At 42.7% G+C, this 5,576-nt stretch overlaps 1 non-coding gene across 1 annotated transcript; it reads left to right on the forward strand.

The window, feature by feature from the left end:
• The first annotated feature begins 4,915 nt into the window (after nucleotides 1-4,915).
• Nucleotides 4,916-5,022, forward strand: LOC112787173 (small nucleolar RNA R71). Its single transcript, XR_003194602.1, has one exon. It is a non-coding gene; the product is annotated as a small nucleolar RNA R71 (small nucleolar RNA).
• Nucleotides 5,023-5,576: the final 554 nt, after the last annotated feature.

Here is a 5,576-nt window from a genome sequence, read left to right on the forward strand (position 1 = left end):
GAGTGTAGTGTGATTCTAACTGAAATCTTTGGCGAAACACCAAACTTAGAATTACACATTCACTCTTGTATTGTTTTGGTGTGTAACACCAAACTTAGCTCCTCACGATAAAGGAGAAACTACTTGTGATTTTTATTGAAATGACAATGAAAAGGAACTACCTTCGGTAGGGTTGCCTCCCAACGAAGCGCTCTTTTAGCATCGCTAGCTCGATGATTCCTCCATTAATTGAGATGATACTTCATTTTGGGGTTTTCCCCCATGTTTCCCATGTAGTGCTTGAGCCTTTGTCTGTTCACAGTGAAAGTCCTCTTCGAACTTTCCTCCATGATTTCTATGTGTCCATATGGTGAAACCTTTGTGACAAGAAAGGGTCCTGACCACCTTGACTTGAGTTTCCCCGGAAAAAGTCTCAATTTGGAGTTGTAGAGGAGCACTTGCTGTCCTTTTTCGAAGCTCCTGGGTGTCAGATTGAGGTCATGTCTTCTCTTTGCCTTTTCTTTATAGAATTTGGTATTTTCATAGGCTTGAGATCTGAACTCCTCCATTTCTTGCAGTTGCAAGACTCTTTTTTCACTAGCAGCAATGCTATCAAAATTTAGTAGCTTGAGAGCTCAGAGGGCTTTATGTTCCAGCTCCAGTGGTAAATGACAGTCTTTTCCATATACCAGTTGGTATGGGGATATTCCAAGAGGTGTTTTGAATGTCGTTCTGTATGCCCAAAGAGCATCATCTAGCTTCTTCGCCCAGTCTTTTCTTGTTGCTCCTACAGTTTTCTCCAGAATCCTTTTTAGCTCTCTGTTAGATATCTTGGTTTGCCCACTTGTTTGGGGGTGGTAAGGTGTGGCGACCTTATGTTTCACCCCATATCGCAGGAGAAGAGCTTCTAGTGGTCTGTTACAGAAATGGCTTCCTCCATCACTGATGAGTGATCTGGGACTCCGAACCGGCTAAAGATATTCTTTCTGAGGAAGTTTATGACCACCTTGTTATCGTTTGTTGGGGTTGCAACAGCCTCTACCCACTTGGAAACGTAATCCACTGCTACCAAGATATACTTGTTTGAATATGAGGTTGGGAATGGTCCCATGAAATTGATTCCCCATACGTCAAACAGTTCCAGCTCTAAAATGAAATTATGTGGCATCTCATTTCTTTTGGGTAGGTTTCCAGCTCTTTGGCATTCACTGCAGTTCTTTGCTACTTCCTTGGCATCCTTGAAAAGGGAGGGCCAAAAGAATCCACTCTGTAACACCTTGGCTGCAGTTCTTTCCCCTCCAAAGTGGCCTCCATAGCATGAGCCATGAAAGTTTCATAGGACCTCTCTTCCTTCTTCTTCTGAAACACATCTTCTCAGGATTCCATCTGAACACTTTTTGAAGAGATATGGCTCATCCCAGACAAAATATTTTGCGTCATTGATGAGCTTTCTCTTTTGATTCTTATTGATCTCCGGAGGTAAAGCCCCAATTGCCTTGAAATTGGCAATGTTTGCGAACCAGGGTGCTTTGTGAACATTCATTAACTGCTCATCTGGGAAACAATCATTCACACTTGTTTCATGTGTTCCATCTTTGTCATGAGGGATCCTGGACAGGTGATCGGCTACCTTGTTCTCCACTCCCTTTTTGTCTCTAATCTCAATATTGAATTCCTGCAACAATAAGATCCACCTTATCAGTCTTGGTTTTGATTCCTGCTTGGAAAACAAGTATTTAAGTGTTGTGTGGTCTGTGAAAATAATCACTTTGGCACCAATGAGGTATGATCTAAACTTGTCAAATACAAAAACTATTGCCAGCAACTCCTTTTCAGTGGTGGTGTAATTTCTTTGAGTGTCATTGAGGACTTTGCTGGCATAGTATATCACATGGACTAAGTTATCTTTCCTCTGCCCTAACACTGCTCCTACTGCAAAATCAGATGCATCACACATCAGTTCAAATGGTAAGTTCCAATCAGGTGGGGAAATGATAGGGACAGAGGACAGCCTCTTTTTCAAGTTTTCGAATGCTAGCATGCTTTTTTCATCAAAGACAAATGGTGTATCAGATACAAGGAGATTGCTTAAGGGCTTGGCTATCTTTGAAAAATCTTTAATAAACCTTCTGTAAAAGCCGGCATGCCCTAAAAAGCTCCTAATTGCCTTGACATCACTTGGTGGGGGTAATTTTTCAATGAGTTCCACCTTAGCTCTGTCTACCTCAATGCCCCGGTTAAAAACCTTATGGCCAAGAACTATTCCCCCTGTCACCATAAAGTGACATTTCTCCCAGTTCAAGACCAAGTTGGTCTCTTGACATCTTTTTAATACCAGGGCCAAGTGATTTATGCAATTAGGGAAGGAATCTCCGAATACCGAAAAGTCATCCATAAAGACTTCAATGAATTTTTCTATCATATATGAGAAAATGGAGAGCATGCAGCGTTGGAGAGTTACAGGTGCATTACATAGCCCAAATGGCATGCGCCTGTAGGCAGACACTCCATATGGGCAAGTGAATGAGGTTTTCTCTTGGTCTCTAGGATCAACCACTATTTGGTTATATCCTAAGTAGCCATCGAGAAAACAGTAATATGCATGTCCTGCAAGTCTTTCCAGCATCTGATCCATGAAAGGAAGGGGGAAGTGATCTTTTCTTATAGCTTCATTGAGTTTTCTGTAGTCTATGCACGTCTGCCATCCTATGACGGTCCTTGTAGGGATTAGTTCATTTTTCTCATTGGGGACTACAGTGATTCCTCCCTTTTTTGGGACAACTTGCACGGGGCTGACCCATGGGCTGTCGGAGATCGGGTAAATTACCCCTCCTTGCCATAACTTCATAACTTCTTTCTGTACCACTTTCTTCATGACTGGATTCAACCTCCTTTGGGGTTGAATGGTTAGTTTGGCATCATCTTCCAACAGTATCTTATGCATGCATATGGCCAAACTGATTCCTTTCAGGTCAGCGAGGGTCCATCCAATGGCATCCTTATGCTTTCGCAATACTTGAAGTAATTCATCCTCTTGATCTCGGCTAAGGGATGAGTTTATGATTACTGGGTAACTTTCACTCTCTCCTAAGTATGCATATTTGAGAGTGGGTGGCAGTGCTTTGAGTTCAAGTTTGGGTGCTTCTATCTTTTCATTCTCTTTTCTTGGTGTACCCTGTACATGAATCTCAGCTGTTGCAGCCTCTTCACTAGATGTTGATTCCTCCTCTGTTAACCCTTCAAGTTCTTCCTCTTCAAAAATCTCCTGTATTGCATCTTCCAGTGAATCCAACCTCATACATTCTCCCAATTGTTCTGGTGGGTAACTCATGGCCTTGAATACATTGAATGTCATCTTTTCATTGTGTAATATCAGGGTGAGTTCACCTTTTTGAACGTCAATGACATCTCCACAGTGGCCAAGAACGGTCTTCCAAGGATGATGGAGGCCTTGACTTCCTCCTGCATGTCCAGCACTACAAAGTCTGTTGGGAAGATGAAATCTCCTACCTTTACCAGCAAATCTTCTACTATGCCATGAGGAAACTTGAACGATCGGTCTGCCAGTTGTAGGGCCATTTTTGTTGGCTTAGCCTCCTCAATCCTCATTTTTCTCATCATAGCTACTGACATCAGATTTATGCTGGCTCCTAAGTCACACAGAGCCTTTTCCACTGTGATTTCCCCTATAATACAAGGGATCTGGAAACTCCCAGGATCCTTCAATTTCTGGGGTAGTTTGTGCTGAATGATGGCACTACATTCTTGGGTGAGTATCACAGTCTCATTGCTCTTCCAGCTTCTCTTCTTAGTCATTAATTCCTTTAAAAACTTGGCATAGAGCGGCATTTGCTCTATTGCTTCAGCAAAGGATATGTTGATTTGTAGTTTCTTGAAGATTTCCAAAAATCTTAAGAACTGGTTGTCGTCCCCCCTCTTCTTTAATTACTGAGGGTATGGAGCCTTTGGGACATCTGGCTTCAGCATTTCTCCTTTTTGTTGTGAACTGGGAATGGGAATTTGGACTTCATCTCGCTCCTCTTTCCTTTCATCTGAGTTCTTCTCTTGTGAATTCAATTCTTTCCCACTTCTGAGGGTGATGGCCTGACATTCCTCTCTTGGGTTTGGGTTGGTGTTGCTGCACAGGTTATGGCTGGGAATTTGCTTGAATAGGTAGCCAATTTGTGTCTCAAGTTTTTTGATGGCAGTATCTTGATTCTGCATATTGGACTGCACTTCCTCTTGGAACACTTTACTGTCCTGGACCTCCTTACATATGACTTCAAGTAAGTTCTCAATCCTTGAGAGCCTGTCCTCGAATGATGGTGAGTTAGAGTTGGAGTGATGAGAAGGGCCATTTTGGCTTTGGTATGGATGTTGAGGTGTGTTGTTTGGTGGGTGTTGATATGATCTCTGTGTGAAATGTTGGTGAGCTGCATTGTTGTTGGGGTTGTGGCGTCTCTAATCTTGGCCTTGGTCTTGTTGATTTCCCCACCCAAAGTTTGGGTAGTTCCTCCAACCAGGATTTTAAGTCTTGGAGTATGGGTCATGGTTCTGCCTAGGTGGATTTCCAATGTAGTTGGCTTGTTCTTGATCACCCTCTGCTTCTTCATTCACTCCTTCTTGAGCTGCTGTTGAGGTGGTGATTACTGCTTCTTGACTCCTCTCCATCTTCTTGGTAAGGTCAGCCAGCTACTTGGTGATCATATTGTTTTGAGCTAGCAGTGCATCCACATTGTTTAGCTCCATTACTCCTCTAGTATTGCCCCTTTCAGAAGCATAGAAGTAGTCATTCTCAGCTACAGTCTCAATGACATCTATGGCTTCTTCAATGGTCTTCTTCTTGTTCAGAGATCTCCCGGATGAGTGGTCTACTGCCTTCTTTGATTCATAAGAAAGACCTTCATAGAAAATGTGTAACTGCACCCATTCATTGAACATATCTGGTGGGCACCTTCTTGTCAGATCCTTAAACCTCTCCCATGCTTCATATAGAGTCTCACCATCTTGTTGCCTGAAGGTTTGAACCTCAGCTCTCAACCTGTTGATTCTTTGAGGAGGATAGAATCTCGCCAAGAATTTGTTCACCACATCTTCTCAGGTTGTTAAGCTCTCCTTCGGAAAGGATTCCAGCCATTTAAATGCCTTATCCTTGAGTGAGAAGGGGAATAGAAGCAGTCTATAGGTGTCAGGATGAACACCATTAGACTTCACAGTATCACATATCATTAGGAAGATGGTTAGATGTTGATTGGGATCTTCTTGAACACTTCCTCTGAATGAACAGTTGTTCTGAACAAGGGTGATGAGCTATGGCTTTAGTTCAAAGTTGTTGGCATGTATGGTTGGCTTTTGGATGCTACTTCCACAGTTTCCTAGGTTTGGATTGATGTAAGATCCCAGAACTCTTCTCTCTTGCCCAGCATGATGCACTGGGCCTTCTCTGCCATGGTTGTGAGCCTCTTCTTCATGATGGTTCTCCATATTCTCATCCATGTCTGGTTCAAAATACTCCTCTTCTTCCTCCGTACCAACTACTCTCTTTCCTCTTGCTTCCCTTCTTAATCTAAGGAAGGTCCTCTCAGGTTCAGAATTAA

Source organism: Arachis hypogaea, chromosome 20 (genome assembly GCF_003086295.3).
Source record: "Arachis hypogaea cultivar Tifrunner chromosome 20, arahy.Tifrunner.gnm2.J5K5, whole genome shotgun sequence".
In the NCBI taxonomy this organism is placed as follows: domain Eukaryota; kingdom Viridiplantae; phylum Streptophyta; class Magnoliopsida; order Fabales; family Fabaceae; genus Arachis; species Arachis hypogaea.